Here is an 18,394-nt window from a genome sequence, read left to right as displayed (position 1 = left end):
GAGTAAAATGGAATAGAGTAGATCAATGGCAGATCAAGGTCCAGGCTGGTGCAGAACACATCACTGTAAAAGTCAAAGGTTTAATTACAGGCCTGTCTCCTGACTAAAAACAATTTGAAATCCATAAGCATCACAATTTGGGAACTTAATTAGTCCAAGGGTCTCTCCAAAGCATGGCATTCATGGTCAGTGTGTGTGTGATGCTCAAAGAGCCCAGCAGTAGCTCTGTACCTCTGCATTCTTTGAGATACTCTGGAAAGTAGAACAAAATCTTGGTACTAGATTTTAAAATTAAGGCTTAATATAGCAAAATCTGCTCAGAGGAATACAAAGAGAAAGGGTATAAAGGAAGGCCTTTCTGTATCCTTTTTTGAAATAGTATATAAAGTGAAATTCTACTCGAAGGACAGAGTGGTTCAAATGAACATTTCTAGGTTTATTATTACTTACATTTTCTATTTACCTCCAACTCTTACCCTGCCAAAAAATTAGTAAACAAAAACTGAACCGATAAGATACTGTGTTCCTTATCCACTGGTAGTATATATATATACATATATATATATATATATATATATATGCATATATATGTATTTTTGCCCCAAACTGCAAATTACAAATTATTTTTTCTGGTTCAATTTGCTGTGTAAAAAATTACCCCAAAACTCATTTGTTTAAAGTAACCATATTAGTCTTGGGAATTCTGCAAGTTGGGAATTTATTATTCAGTGGGGTACCTTATCTCTTTTTCATGATGTCTGAGGCCTCAGGTGGGTAGGCTCAGAGACTGCAGGGGCCTGGATATGCCTGGAGGTTAGAATCACCCAAGGGATAGTTCACTTGGCTGCAATGACTCAAAGATCAGTACTGCCAACCTTGAGGTCTACATGTCGTATTTCTATTTGGCTTAGCTTCTTCAACCCATGGATATTTCAGGGTAGTTAAAGTTCTTAAAATGGTAGCTCAAGGCTCTAAAGAATCAGGCAGAAGCTGCAACTGACCGCAAAGTCATGCAGTGCCTTTTCTGCTCTACTTTATTGATTACACACAAGTCATGTGCCCTCCTAAATTCCGAGAGTGGACATCTCAGTGGAAAGTGTCAGCACACTCTCTTGTAGGAACCAATGAGTTTGTCCTTAGGAGAATGTATGTCCAGAAATCTGACACATCAGTTTTAGCGCTCATATACCAAAACTAACCCACTCCCCCTCACCCCTGCCAGACTCCTTTGAAATGACGTCATGGAAAGTGACGATTCACTATGAATATGAAAATCAGGAAGCTGGCATTTTATTTCAGCAGATCATACCTTCTCCAATGTGCTGTGCACAGATCAGAGCGTCTTCTATTTCTATCTCACACCTCGCTTTCTCATATCTGATTACATTTGTCTGACTGCCTTAACCTTCAAAAGTCTGCATTTCCTGATCTTCATTTGGTGGCTTCCTGAAAGCCTCTGTTTTTGGTACATTTTCTGTTATTTCATGGATTTTTCTGATAACGTGCCTGGAAATGGGAGCTGGGAAGTTTACATCACATTATGTATTCCACTAAAAAAACACTCTATGAAATTACAACACAATTGAATATATTTTTTAAATAATACAAGTAGAATATTTAAAGAACTTGACTAAGGATACTTTGGATAAATTTTTAAAATATGCCATTAATTTAGAACTTCATGCACTTTGGTTAGTTTGTGAGGAGATGAGTTTTCTTAAACTATGATTAAGAATACATTTAAATTAAAATGTTCTGACAAGGTAGTACAGAGAAACCCAAAAAGTTTCATCCAACTGAAAACATCTCATGGAAATAATTTCTTCTGTCTACTTGAATGTGGTTTATGGCATTTATATCGTGCTAGAGGGACAATAATAAAGTTTGCAGCTCAATGAGAACATCAAATTGATTTATGCTTATTTTCATTGGAGTGTGGTACATTTATTCCATTCACCATAAAGAGCTCCATTTTCTAAATTTAATATTTTTAAAGCACTAAAAAAAAATATTTTGTTTTCTCCTCTGAGAAAGCTTCCTGGTAGTTTGCAGCGGTGCAACATTTTTCCTTGGGAAAGTTGGAAGGAACTTGCATAGTTGATCTGGGAGATGAAATGATGGAAGAAGATTTCAAATGAAAGCAATAAAAAAATACTAAACTTTCTATGAAACTCAAGTTTTGATCTATTATGGGTCTTAACATCATTAGTTATTTGATATTTAATTCACCTGATGTTCAATGAAATTGGGAGAAAGACAGAGAGGCAAGTAAAGGTAATTAAAGAGATTAGGAAAAACTAATAACTTTACAGTTCCTTGTATCTATGGCCATGTGTATAACTTGGTGCTAAAGTGTAAATTATTCCCAACAGGATTCTGTAAGTAATAGACATGAAAATTAGAGTTGTCAGAGGCCTTGCTAGAGCACATGGGACTTCGGTCAAGCATTGAAGACAATTAGAATTTGAATGGATGGAAGAGAGAAAGGGAGAGGATTTGAAAAAGCATAAAGTTTGGGCTGCATATGGTATGAGGTGGAAGGGATTGAGTCATCGGTCTAGAAATCATAATAGTGACACCAAAGATGTCTCCAGAGCCTTGAAGAAGCAGGGATGGTGCAAATAAATGTGAATTTCTTTCCAACAAACATAATGGGAACTGATAACTTAACCAAACTTTTCCAACTTCTGAAAACTAAGTGACATTAAGTTCTAGACTGAAACAGTTTAATGTTAGCTCAGCCCAATGAGTGGAATTTCAGAATGCAAGGGATGAAGAGAAGACCCTACAAGGTTCCACACTGGTTAGAAAAGCATAGAGATCAGAATGTCATAAAACTTCATAAGAGCAGCCGTAGCTACTGAAGACATCAGATACCTATCTTCCATAATGGTCTGAGGGAAAATAATTTTAAACTAGAATTATATATTCAGCCAAAATGTCAAGCTAGTAGTATGAAGATAGAACAAAATTTTAAGATATGCAATGATTCATTTTTTAATTCCCAGATTTTTTTCTGACAAAGCTACAAATATTCCCCAACAAAATGTGGGGAATAAATCCAGAAAAGGAAGAGACAAAGTTCAGGAAACAGTCACTCTGAAGTAAGTAAAAAGCAACCTATCCAATGCAAGATGCAATCTCCAGGAAGGAAGGTGCTAGAGAAATTGAAAAAAAAGAAAAAAAGGGAATTTATAGATTTTCTGAAAGGTTTAACCAAGTCAAGGAAGAGCAAAATATAACAATAGCAACACTACTGATTGCCACATTAATAGTGATAGGAATAAGCAATGTTAAGTACATTACAGGCAATGCAAGTGAAAAATTATCTGTAAGAGTGGTTATTTCCACATGATATGATATAAGTAGATAATGTGGAAACCTGACAAACTAAGAAAATTAAGACTTATCAATGTGGATATATATATATACCATTTCATTTCATTTATTCCATTCACCATAAAGAGTTCCATTTTCTAAATTTAATATTTTTAAAGCACTAAAAAAATATTTTGTTTTCTCCTCTGAGAATATAATATAATATAACTTAGAAATACCAAGATAAGTGTATCTAAATCATTAAAAAGGACTTTCCTCCTTTCCTCCAGGGAACAGACTGGAGAGGAAGAAGTATTACAGGAGAGATTGCCTGTGTGTAACCTCGGAATCCCCCTCAAAACAATATCCACCATTATAAATTCAAGAAAGCATGCTAGATGGAACCTCACTGTCATCTTTGTTCCAGAATAATCCTGACATTTTGCCATATCTTCCATCAGTACATCAGAAACTTTGTCCATCTGCCTGGAATTCTTTCACATGTCTTTCTTTACATTGATGCTTATCTTGTACCTGCTAATCCCTGCCTAGAGGTGAACTGGCATACAGTGTTTTATTCTACTTTTTCTCTTTTTAATGGGGCCACTACATACAATTGTTTCGATTGTGTACAAACAACTGTTGGGGAGTCTCATTTGCATTAAAAACCAACATGGATATATATGTTTTTTAATTTTCAGAAAATGATAAAAGGAAGGATATTTTTTATGCACATAAAACCTAGCAATTGGGTTCTTTTAGCCTGTAAGCTACTTGGATATAATTGTGTTTAAATTGAATATAATAAAAAGAATAGCACTGTGATGGATTTTCACCACTATCCTGCCCATTTTTATAGCATACAGGTGAGAAAACTAAGGTCTAACAATGGTGACGTGATTTACAAAGAATCTCACATAGAGTGTGGGTGGAAATAAAATAGAAATCTTCTTGAAAAGAGTCCAATTCTCTCCCAGTTTTACATAGTGCTTCTCTAACTGGGTTCTGATCCAGAATACACAGACATCCAGGCTCACTAAAGCCTTAATAGTGAAATTACAAGCATGGGAATTGACATTAGGAGGCAAGGGGCCAGTCCTGAGGGAAGTCACAAAACAGCACTATGTTTCTGAAACTGTCACTTCCTTTTTTATATTCTTCAGAAAGAATAATAATGAATTCAACCTGGAAGGAGAAAGGAGGATTATAATTATCTATGAAGTGAGACAAAGCTGTGTTTGAGAACAGACTCCATAAGAAGTTTGTGGACATTATGGATTACTAACAGGGTAGGACCTAAGACCAACAATGAGTCCAAAAGCACCTTCAAATCTGTTTGAAAAAAAAAAAAGGGCCTGAGAAGAGAAATCGGCCACTATGAGGACACTACAGATTATCACCGAGACTTGGTGAGTTTTATATGAAAATGATACTGTTAATGGCTTAATGTGACATCATACTGCTATAATATGGTAATTATAAAGTGATTATAATTAATCCCAACAATGAACTTTAGAGGCAAAAAGGAAACAAAGAAAATAAGATGCAAAATTCAGCAATGAAATTGAATAATTAATCAAAAACATAAAAAATGATAGTCTTCAAAGAAAAGAAGCACTTCCACCTTTGACTGCAGGACAAAGGATGAACTTCCAAATGCAGCTATAAAGCAAGTGATTCCACCTCAGCACAGAGAAATCTTTAAGAAAATACCTAACACATTAAAATCACACCTGTCCTAATCTCAGCATCATGGGATACTACAGACTTCCGAGAAGCCTCTCTTCTGACCACCTGATTCTCTGTTAGTCACAATGCTTCTTTTTTTTTGCAGCTTCTAGATTCTGCCTATGGGAACCCAAAAATGCTCTCCTTATTGCAGATGGTCCCTCTGCAGCTGGAGTTTTGGAGAAAGAGGAAAATATAGTACTGAGGTGAGAGTGAAGGGTTGGAAGACTGATGATTAAAGAGTGCAGGGCAGCCAACTTTGCCTGTACTTGGATTACCTTGATTTGACTGTTCTATCATCCACAGGCATGAAGTGCAGAAGAAGCCTGTAGGGCTGACTGTTAAGAGCTGACAGCCCCAGCCCTTAACTTCTGATGCTGTCCTTTAAGAAGTAAAGCCAGTTTCACCAGTTGCATTTGCTCAAACTTTAAGTGGTTTAAATGCATATGGAGTTCAGTCTTTGAAATAAACTTTTTCATTTATCTTATTAATTTTTTCCATGTTATTAATGCTGTTTTTAAAGAGTAAAAAGTCCTTCTCCTTTGCACCTCTGACATGAAAGAAGTCTACAACATCAGAGAGCTAAATCAATAAACTACAATTGTTACTCTCTCAGTACCCTCAGATTCCTATTACATTCATGTTTGCAACAGGGGAAAGCATTAGGAATCCATTCTTAATCATAACCCACTCACAAGCGCGTAAGACACAAAGAAAACTAGAGCTGGGGAGAGACACCAGAATGAGAAATGCTAAGGACTGGACTCATCCTTGAAATTGGGCCAAGTGAGGTGCTTGGATGGCAACCACAAATATCCTGTCTTCAATAGTAAGATAGGGCCATGTCAGGAAGATGATTTAATAAACAAGCAATCACTTCCCTTCAGTGATAATAGAGCTTAGAGTCAATCTCCTGTCAAAGAATATTTCTCTGCCCAGGTAAGGGCCATATGGCCACACAGGACACTTAGGGATGCCAGAGTAAAAATTAGAAAAACAGACATGAGGGAGTCCATCAGAGAAATGTATAAAACCCATGATACCAAAATAACCTTCTGAGAGCAATTTGAAAGATAAATATTCAGGGCAAGGGACATAATAATTTCCCTAATACAAGAATTTGGGTGAGATGCTTCTAAGGGGGTCTAAGAAGTGTGCCAGTTCTGTCATAGTGGCCAACTCTCAGTTTCCTAGAACAGAGTCAGAGAGTGGTTTTTTAGCCAATTCAGAAAATAACTATCTTTTGAATTAACCTTTTGTTACATAGGTCAGCCGCCCCGGAGTACAGAGCTGCCATATAACTCCAATGCTAGAACACATGGTGCCTTGCATATAATCAGTGCTCCACCCAGGATCTGTTGTTAACATCAGTGCAAACAGAATAGACTAGATTTATTCATGTGTTATGACTCATCCAGAAAAAAATATCTGAAGATTTGGGAATAAGACAAAATTAAGCAAAAAAAAACTTAAGTAAATTTTTGTTATATATTTCATGCCAAACATTATTCTTCACAATGAGGAATAAATCTTTTATCTGGACTATATTAAGCCTAATGCAAATAAAATGTATTTAAATAAAAGTAATTTCATTTTTTGACAAGGCTGCTGGCTAGCAAAGTCAGACTGTGACACCCTCTTCCCTTCTCTAACACAAATATTAATGATTTTATAAAAGGGAACTAGATTAATAATTTAACAAAGAAGAGCTGAATATTTTCTTCTGTTATTTTGTCAGACAGTCATGCTTACTTTAAAATCAATCTTAAGTGTATGTTGCTATGCACTTCCTGTTATTCCAACAAGACTGATTTGTTTTATGCAAGTTACTGAAGAGTCACCACCAAAACAGGGCTGGTCCTGAATCTCTCGTAAGGAACCCCTCCTTGTTTTTATACTTTTTAAATCAGTGTTTAAAAAACGAGAGCCTTACAAAACTCAATTTAAGATTATTTTCCACCTGGAAAGCTTTAGACTGAAAAAAAAAATCCTAACATAACATAATTAACAGATAGGATTTTTTTCCTATATAATTTTATAAGATGAAATATCTAAAAATCATTTTGAGAAAAAGGGAAACATCTCCCTCTGCATGTGTATCCTCCTTGAGGAATAGGCAATACTCATTATTCTTGAAGGATTTCATAGTGATTATTTGCTCAGTCTTAATGTAAAATGAGACAAGTCATTGGAAATATTTTCTAAATTATTTATGAACATTAATATTTTAGTGTATGATTCAAATGCAAAATTTCTTCCTTCTGTTTTTCCCAGAATGAAACATCTTTTCAGTATTATTTCTTGAATAAAAATGTCAAGATACAACATTTTGCCAATGTCAGTGAAACTCCATGCCATAGTAAATGTTCATACACTATACAAACAATAGTTTAATACATTGCCATTGTCATTTAATTAACCATCTTTCAACTATTCAGTTAGCACTATGTGCTAGGCACTCTTCTAGTTGTTTCTTTTTACTGTCATGTATACTTGACTGTCTTTTTTAAACCTAATATAACTCCCAAACCAGATTCATAGTATCTTGAAATAATACTTAAAAAAATAAAAATAAGATTTTATTGTCGTGGATGTTTGAGTTTTAAGTATCCTTAAGTTGAGCATGATATATTTCCTGCTAACCATATTCATTCTATAAATCAAATGTGAAATAAGACCAATGTAGTCTTTAAAGTGTGTATCTGAAATCATTTCTTACATTTAAGAAGTCAAGTATAAATAAGGTGAGTATTTTTAAGCAAATACTAGTACGATTTTGTATTCGTACTGTGTGTACTGGTTTGCTTTGGTTAGTTTCCAGGGCATTTATTATTCTGGGCACAGGAAGTGCATCATAATTTTGTTTTCATGCTTTCAATTTGGAGGCTACAGTCTTATGGCCTCATAATTGTTCTTTGTGACATCACCAAAACCTTTCTGAATTTGGTGAGAGAAGGTTAATGGACCCACTAGCTTTGACATTAATTATTTTCTCCTATTAGAATGTAATTCTTTCTCTTCCCTTCATTGCAATTAGCCATCTGCACTACAGTAGTCTTTTTCATACTGCATATGTGCATGAGGGCGTGTGTGTGTGTGTGTGTGTGTGTGTGTGTGTGTGTGTGCATGCACATGTTCTATTGTATGGAGGGTTAGAGTTTAGTTGTGAAATAACAAAAGAAACCTCTGTCTGAGTCCTGGTTCAATAACTTCTAGAACATGATCTGTAAACTGCTTCCATGGCTATAAAATGGACATTGTGGTAACTCCTTATAAATTGCTTTAAGTATTACAGACATTTTATGAACCTAAGTGCCCTTGGTAATTGGCAGGTGTTTTTATTCTTGAAGAGGACACTATAATCTCAGTTTTGTAACAAAATGGATGGGAATGGGTTTGGACATAAGGGATGGTTCCCCTAAGCACAGTGAAGGCCTAATAAATATCTCTGGAACTGAATGTCTACTCAATCGTCAATGTAAAAATTTTTCAGCACTCCAAACAACAGAAATAACTCCACTGATTACCCAATTACTGATGAATGTATAAAATATGTTCCCATTCAACACTCATACTTCACCTTTCATTAATTTTCCCTGGGAGAAGACGCTCTATTTGAATAATTGCCAAATTATTCCAGCATCTAGACCTCATTTTCCATAGTTCATTAATGATAGTGTAAGGATTATGTCAGCTGAAAAAGTTAATATTTATAATAGGTAGTTCAGTAAAATTGTTAAAATTTGGACATCATTAAAAAAACTGTGGAAGGACACATACTATGCTTTTATAAACTTCTTTTATATACACATTCTATGCTTTTATAAATTTCTTCTTAACATTTTAAGAAAAATATTGTCAAGCTCTGACTTGGTTTAAGATTGAAGCAAATTACTCTGTCATAATTAATTAGAAGAGAAGACATTTTGAAACACTGTTTTTCAACCTCAGTCTGACATGCTGATGAAAGCAATTAAGCAATGAGGCCTGCCACCAAGAACAGCCACCCAGCCCAGGGGACACAGCGCATTTGTGGAGAAGAATTCACTAACTATATTCCCCTCATTTCCATTTTACCAGCCTAGGTCCTCAGAAATAAAATGCACTTTTAAATTTTATTTCAATAATAAAAATGTCTCTGTTGTTTTTTTGTTTGTGTGTTTTCTAAGTATCAAACTAATAATTAAGAGCAGTGTATTCGACAGGGTCAGTCAGCCACAGCTGATGCATGGATCACAGTAAGCTTCCTGAAGTCAGTGAATATGAGGCAAATGCCACCTTCAAAATAATTAAACAAATTAGAAATGCTCCCTAGTGAATAAAATATAAACAAGTAATAACTAATTTGCCATTTCAAATTTCCAAAATTCTCAGATAGAACTGGAGTTGTGCATGAAATTATTCTGAAGAAGATACTTGTTGATTACAGGGTACGGAGGAAAGCAAGTTCTATCTTTTGGCTAACTGCAATATTATTTGCAAGGGACAATTTGGGGCAAACAGGTAATTAAATCAAGAAAAAGGCCACAATTTGGATATGTGATTATTATTGCTTTAATGAAGTTCCCTAAACCTTTGAGTGCTGTTGACAAGAGGAAGGAAACAGAGAGTAGTGCTTCTCAATTTAGCCACATTTAAATTACAGTCAGCCCCATAGAGGACTAACTACGGGCCTTAAGAGCCTGCCTGACTCACGTGTCAGGGTGAAATCAATGTCGGTGTCACAAGCCTTGGTTCTAAATTATTATTTTGCAATACAGTATGTTTATTTCTCCTGGCACATGGAGTTGCCTATCCAGCCTCTTCTGTACTCAAATTTTCCTTTTATATTATATCTACCTTAATAAAAACTGTGTTTTTATACAATTTCAGAATAAATAATTCTAACTTTCATTTCAAAATTTAGTCATTCCATGTAGTACTCTTCATAGTTAATTTCATTTATTATATTTAAAATGTCCTTCAACTCTTAGACATTTAAAGAGAAAGCATTACCTCCCTTACTGCATGGCTGTGAGTAAACATGGTCAAAAAGGAGTGGGGTGAAAAAACTCAAAACATTAATATTTAAATTAGAAAGATTTTAACTGTAATGCATAGAATATTCCAATTAAAAACGACTTAGAATTAGTGTGTTTCTTTTGTCACTAAGCAAGATACGTAAAGTCTCAGGGTTTATTCACTAAGCCTCACAACAGCCTCGTCAGTGCCCATGTGCTTCCTTCTTTCTCCTCAGCCTTCTTCAGTTTGCTGGCCTCAACCCTCCAGTCTGTGCCCTCCAGATCACAACAAACCACAAGCTGGCTGCCCCTGCTAAGGGCATGCTTTCACATGTCTGCACTCAACGGCAAGACGGAGAAGGGGTCCTCGTGCATCTCTTCTGGAAATTCCCTGTCTCCCTCTCCTGCCTTATCTTCCACTAGCTGATTCTTCTGGGTGTTTTCTCTCTTACTCGCTATGATCCCACTGACTTACTCTAGATTTCAACTAACCTCAAAGTAGGCTAGAAAATCAAGTATATTATCTGAATTTTCAGCCTTTATAATTAATAAAGGGAGCAGAGAGAGAGTCAAAAGACATGAAACCACTTCAGCTCAAAGTAGTACCATCTCTGAGCCTTAACCATTCAAGTTACAACCGTTCATATAGAGGACTCTGCACCAATGCTGAAGTGGGAAGAATGGGGAGAAGAACAGAAATTCAAGATGGGAAAGACATGTAGGGATCTTCAGGGGCGGCTTTTCCCATAACCCTGTTTTATCAATGGGCATCCAAGAACTAGCCAGAGGCCAAATGCCAAAGTATTTCATTTGCTTGGGAAATCATCTGGGAAACTACAGTGAATGATGCTCAGAAATTCAGTTCAGAAGCTTCATGGCTCCTTGGCAGGCAAGTGTTTCAAAAACCGGTGTGCTTGCACTGTGAATGTCACATATGACATCCAGAAGGTGTCTTTCAGGCCTGGCATTTAACGGCCAGGGTTTGGAAAGGAGAATTGTAGCTGTTAGATGAAGATAAGATTTTAATGAAAGATTGTCATTATTTTATTTCTTTCCAAGCCAGAAGTTTTGTTTCCAAAATTTTATAGTTTCACCATAATTACTGTAAATTTTTGAAAGTCATCTTTGCTTACATTATGATTTGGCAGGCATCTTAGACTTGAGAACTGTTTTTTTCTGGACAGTAATTATAGGTATTTTTATATAAGACCTCACAGGATCATAGAATGCTATCTGGGAAAGAAAAACAGTATTCAAACCCAACACTTGTATTCTTCAGAGGAAGAAACCTAGGCCCAGAGACATGCAGTGACTTGCTCAATGTGACCTGGAGATAGAGTGGGAAGTTAGGATCTTCAGTCCTGGGTCTACAATTATCTTTATGCCATAAATAAATAAACACTAAATTGGAAGTTTCACACCTGTTCTCAAGGTGCTCTACCTGGAGACATTAAAATCACCATGAAACAGCATAATGATGAACCACACAAGACTTTTAGCACAGTAGCCTAGAAAAGGATCACTAACTTAAGGGAAAGGTATCTGTTTCTGGGAGTTCTCACAAGTAATATGAAGTATAATAGTGTTCTGTCTGAAAATCATAGGCATTGAGAGGGCTCATTTTGTCAATAGTAAATTTTTTACTTATTTTTTTCCATAGGTAAAATATATAACAAGTAACTTAATGGCCATATATTTACCTACCACCCAGCTAAAGAAATAGAACATTGCCAATAGAGTTTAGGCCATCTAAAAACTTAATATTCCATGTGATTATTTCCACACATAGTCCTGACCACCCAATATTCTGGACACTAATGGTGTCAGTGTCATCAAAGGTAGGATTTTCCAACTGCTGGGAGAATATGAATGGCTCATTACTCATGAACTTAGGTTGAACTATTACAACAAAGCAGCCATACATGAGCAGAAATTACAGACTTCTGTCTGGCTTCTGGTACAACTCTAAAGTTCAAGGTAAGTAATGGTTTCCTACCTTAATGCCAGGTAATAGACTGTGTACTTTTCACAAAGATTTTGTCCTTTCTTCTGAAGTAAGAAAACTATACCTCACAGGTTTACCTCTGAGTAACTGGGATGGTTGAGTAAGAGAGACATATGAAAATTGGGATGATTGTGATTGAAACTCAGTCCTCTTGTCTTGAAATCCATGGCTGTTTCCCTATATATTACCATCTTCTTCATAGATATTTCAAAGCTTTTATTATTCTGTGGTCATTCTGGACTGGTTTCTAATACTGATTTATCACACACATGTGTTCTTGAGCAAGCTAAGGAACCTATGTAACCATCAATTTGCTGACATGAAAAAGATATAATATTCATCTTTGTTTTAGAGTTGCTCTAAATAGAAAATTAATTATTGTAAAGTGCTTAGCCCAGTGTGAGACATCAGTAAATGCTCAATAAATGATAGTTATTATTGCTCTTTCTCTTTAAGAATATGATTTGAAAATTTCAAAGTAAACAGTGCTCGCATTTGGAACATCTTTGTGAGCCAGTATATCCATGACGTGAATGATGTGGTTGTCATGAAAGAGTGATCATTTGTGAATGTCAGGAACCTGTGGGAAGTAGGCTCACATAATTGTAACTATTCTGGCCTATGATCCTTCTTATTATATGTTATATAATTATATATATGTCATATGTAAAATGATGTGTGCATGTGTGTGTGCATATATATTTTATCAATAAAGGGGGAATCTTAGTTCATGCTTATTCTCACTACAGTTCAGAATTAATCCAGGCTGATTCAAGAGAATGGTAAATGATATACTTGTCTTCTCAAAGCAAAAATGCTCCCAGTGGCGAACCTGCAAGCTCTCTTTGAAAATGAGATCTTAAAGTCCATTCTAATTGATGTTTTGGATGCAAAACTTTTCATTCCCAGGTAGGCTGAGGAGATTGCGGTCCTTCCAAATAATGAGTTGCTTGCAAAGAACAATCTCAAAATGCAGATACTAAAATTGCATTTAGTCTTCCCTGGACGGAACTCTAAAAAATTAGCATATGTAAAGCCCTTTGCCCATTCACCAGTCCAGGTGACCAATAAAAGTAAGTTTGAATCAATTCAGTGGTATTTCTACATGGAGCTTTAAAAACTGGATATTGTGAACGTTAATTTCCACAACCCCACAGGCCTTTTCTTTCAGTGAAACACAACAAGAATATCTTAAGAGAAATAGTTTGGAATATTATTATTTCACATGGAAAGCAAAGGAAGATTTAAAAGCAAACAGCTGACCTTCTCCAAGATACATTTTGATTTAATCTGTTTCACATTTTGCTTTTCCAAGGGACTTCTCTGAAAATTTCTTCAGAATGGGTGACGATAACTGAAGAAATTTATTTCATCGCAGACCATTGATGTGCTAAAGAGAAAGCATGGTTAAGAGAAGGTCAAACTCCTGCCCCATAAAAGGGAGATTGCTTTCTATGTAAGCACCAGGACCCAAGCTCGCTCTCTCTTTCCATAAGCTCTCTTCCTGTCTATGTCCTGTCAGCTTCAGCCGCATGTACTTTCTCTTGGGGCATACTCTAGTCACATTCGTCTTCTTCCTGTTGCTTAAATGTTTACCAAGATCATGTCTCCCTTGGATCCGAGCAATTTCTTATTTCTAGAATTCTGCTCCCTTCTTTCCCCTCCCTGCTTCATTTATTCCCGTTGTTCAGAATAGTATTAGCATCTTCAGGCAGGATGTCTTGGGAGTCCAATATAAACAGTCCACCTGATTTTCTCTTTCATAGTAGTTTGGATTTTTCCTTCATGAGAATTTGATACTGCATTATGTGTTTGATTACTTACTTGTTGTTTGTCCCCTCATTACACTGGCAGTTTGAGGAAGGCAAGAGTCTTCAGTGTTTTATTCATTAATGTAGTTGCAGAACCGGCACAGTGGCTAGGTCAGAATGATCATGAATGTTGGCTGAATCAATACACAAATAGGTACTGTTAGTTTTTACTTCCTAATGCTCCACTTAGTAGAACCAGTTTGTTGTGATTGTCCTGTTACTCCTTGTATTCTATATTGATAGCAAAGATGCAATTTTCAAGTCTTTTGGAGATTAACACTAGTCTGTTAGTCTCCTGAAAGACTACTGTTGGTCTTTCTCATAGAAGATACCAAGAGTACTTGTTGATTGACATTTGAAGGGTTTTTCTGAGTATAAACTTTACTTATCTCACAGAGTAAGTTTTTAAACATTATGGAGAGTGCTGGTTCCACATATGATGTTAAATGCTGATGGAAATGAAATATGGTGCATGCAGCCATGTTCAAACAAAGTAGAGGCTCTTTGAGTTTATATATGGTACTCCAGAATACTATAGTACAATATGCATTTATAGCTATTTTCTTGTCTCATCTGTTTGAATAGTGGTGAGATAAGGAATGCTATAGGCATGAAACAATAGGAATTTATTATTCAGGGAACTATAACTATTACTATTAAGAAATTGACATAGAGTTAGAGAAACATTTGGGTGAGATGTATAAACAGCAAGAGACTGAGGCAGAAGATCTTTAGAAGTGGGGACCTAAAACAAAGCCACAGTTGGCTAAGTTTCACATCAGTGGCAAAGAATACTCCCTCCCCAACTTGATCTCTCATTTAAAGGTACTTTCTGTATCTGGATTATGTGGATTTAATAAGGTGCAGGTCAGTGATTCTGCTCTCCCTCCCTCAGGAATATTCCTCTACTTGGAAGAGTGATGAATCTGTTGAACATTTGTCATGGCATTTGCATGTCAATTTTAAGTCAAAAATGCTCTGATGAAACTGTCAGTGTTGAATTGAGGCTTTTTTCCCTCTCATAAATACATTGAAAATAAAATAGCAGAAACACTACATCTATTCATATGAAGCCAAGATTTTTGTTCAGTGATTTTAATGAATGTGTGGACTGTATTTCCCCCTCAGACACTGATTGCCAAATAAGATCACTTCCAAGTCTCTCCATATCCAGTTCTCCAATTACACACACAAAAAAAGGATTCTGTTTCCATTTCCATTTTACTGGTATGACATTCCAATGCTTCATTAGAAAAACACAGAAGCCATATATTAATAAACACACCCAAACATTCTTGGGTTTTCCTTAACACAAAATATTCCCCCTTGAAGAGACATTGAACTTGGCAGTCACCCACCTAGAGCTCAGAATAAAATGAATGAATACAAACTTTAAAATGATAGGAATATCCCTAAAAAAAGGTTAATATTACTATTTGAAAACAATTCTGACTGATACTGTATCAGAGGTTTCTGTTTTTCTCTTCTTACTTCATTTCAATGAAATCGGCATAGAAAAAAGTTTTGTTTTTCAAATACCCAAGTATATTCGGAAAAGATGTTTGGAAACAATATTGGGTCTGTTAAAGGCAGGATCCAGTCCCTTTCTCCAAGATATAATTGGCTTATTCTCCGAACACAGTTACCTGGGAAGCCTTAACTAATGCTAGAGGCTTTGTTGATAGTAAAGAATTAGCACAATTACAGATCCTTACTTGTACAGAGCAACAGAGCTCATGTGCTCCCCAAAAGACTCCTCTGTCCACTCTGTATCTTAGGATCAAACCAGTTTTTGTCTTAGACAAGTCTATGGACATGTTACCTATTTTAAAACAGTTCTTCAAACAATTCTTTAAAACAGTTGATAAATAGATCATCTGTATTTTTAAATACCAGGAGCGTAACCCTTATAAATTAGGCCTTTAAGTGCCTCTTCCATGAGAAATCATGTAACATACTCACATGATTTCAAAACTGGTAAAACAAACTAAAATCTGGCTTCATTCTTTTTATTATATAGGAAAAGCCACATCCTTTTATTATGTAATAAGAACTCTGTCATATGTCTCATTTCATTGTTTGCTTTGGATCTCAGGAAGATCAATACTGAGTTTTGTATCTCACGATCTTAAAATTCTTAAATTTAGATTTTCTGATTTCATCCCTAAGATTATTATTCATTATTGCTTAATTTTTCCTTCTCCTTGGGTGGTTATATTTATCTTTGTTTGAGCTTCGTTGTTGTTTTGGAAATTTTGTGTTTTGTCCTATTTTGTTATTTGTGCATTTTATTCAACACTACTTCAAGTGCTTTTTGAGAACTCGTGAGGAAAGGAGAGTAACTAATAATATAAATAAACTAGACATTCATAGAAAGCAAAATACTGCAACATACAAATCAACATTCTGTTAAAAGGAACACCATGTGCACTGCATGTTTTCTGTCTTTCACAGTGCTTTCAACCCAGTGGTATCCTGTTGCTTGAATCACACCACCTGGATGTGAAATGAGGAGAAAGAAAGGCCAAATTGCACAGAACAGACAGGATACATTTTTTTCACAGGCATTGTGTAAACGTCACAGTGTAATTTATTCTACTGGGCATTTCTGAATCCCAAGATGGAAGTGGGAAGGTGTGAAACAGATAGGTTTTAGAGTCAGATGTCTGGGGTTAGGCCCTCAGCTTCTTCACTTGCTGTCTGTGAAGCAGGTAACACAATACATAACCTTTCTGAACTGTACTGTCCTTAGCCATGAAATGGAGATAGTGGAGAATCTGCAATTAGTCTTGTGTTCGATCAACACTGATTCAGTACTTACTAGGGCAAGTTAATTTCACTTAATATGCGCTCATCTGATCTTGATATTAGCCCAAAGATTTTGGTAAAAACAGTAGAGGGAAACTGATGCTCAGACAAATGAAGCAATTTGGCTGATTGTTGCTAAGTGGCATCTGCTCTGAAATTTTCTACCTTTTAATTGACATGATATTCAAGGCCAATCTTTTGAAATTTGAAGTGCAAATGTTTCTTCAGAGAGCATTCATTACACAAGTCTTCGCTTACTTTCTCCCTAGGGGCTCAGCTGCCCTTTCTTGGGGCTTCCTTAGTTGCCCCATGGCTCTCTTCTTAGAGTGGGTACCATCTTGCAATGCAATCAACTATGTGTCTAATTCCTCTCCCTGGTTAATAGTAGGCTTGAAGGAAGAGACCGTATGTAACCTTTGTACCAACAGCATGACCATTACAGTAACATAATCTACATTTGCTTAAGGGTAAATTAGTGTATGAATGAATAAATTAGTATAATTTACTTCATGGCTTGGTCTCCATAGCAGAAGCTCATCTGCATGAGACTATCACAGGTATAGTAGACATGGCTCTTTATCTTTCCAATATCCCTTCTACCTTTGTTTTCTTTTATAACCTTTATTTTATTTTGGTCAGTGATGTGCCTAACTAAAATACTACATTTCCCAGTTTTTCTTGAGGGTATGACAGTCTTAATGACACAGTACTTTCCAAGGAAATATAAGTCAATATATACTAGGAAATCTTGGAAATGCTTTCACTTTTCTAATGCAAGCATTACCATTGCTCGTTGCTTCTTTCTTGTCTTCGACCTGGAATACTGACTTTAGACAAGAGGATGAAAAGCCTTGCAAACTGAGAAAGAAAGCTACAAACTAAGGTGTATGAAAATAGAAGGAGCCTGGTTCTTTGAGCAGCTGCACAAAACCGGGATTACCCAGCCCTGGATTCTTGTTATGTGATGAGCGTCAATAATCTCCATTTGACTAAGCCATTATAATAGAGCTTCTGTTATGTACACTCTAACACAATCCATAACTGACAGCATCTAACAGACTGCTTGAACTAAGTGCTTTGGAGAGGACCAATGAATAGGTGTACAACTATGGTAATGAACAGGAAATTTTCTGTTTTAGTTCCACAACTTAATTCTTCCAGGATTCATGATCCATTTCCAGGAAGAAATGATAAATTTTGTCATGCACTTTGCTAGGATTAAGTGATCATTTGTGAGAAGTTCTAAAATGCAGACATGCCCATGGACTGCTGTGTCAGATACTTCTAATGCTCTCTCAAAGATTTTGTATTTTAAATATGCACAAATCCATACCCAATCCTAGCTCTAACTTGAGATAGAAATGATACGTGCCAAAGAAGGCAACACTGGATTAAAAAACTAGAAGTTGTCTGATCCAGCCTTACTTTTTTTGCCAAATGATGGCCAAGTTACATAATTTTTAAATGAGTTCAAAATCGCTGTAAGGAAGCAGCCACCACCTGTCACCCATTTTTACTGCAATTGTGACCTAAGCCTGAAATTAAAACTCCTCTGTTTCCCCATTTATCCTTCCAACTGCAGCCTACTAAGACTCATGGAATTGGCATCTTAAAGGAACCCACACATTCCTTCACACTCCTAAAAACCACTGCCAACCACCCCTGCTTCTCCACAATTGTTCTCTAGAGCTGCTTGTCTTTAGCTGTCACCATTATTCATGCAA

This window comes from Manis javanica, chromosome 7 (assembly GCF_040802235.1).
Source record: "Manis javanica isolate MJ-LG chromosome 7, MJ_LKY, whole genome shotgun sequence".
Taxonomy (NCBI): Eukaryota; Metazoa; Chordata; class Mammalia; order Pholidota; family Manidae; genus Manis; species Manis javanica.
This window is presented reverse-complemented; position numbering follows the sequence as displayed.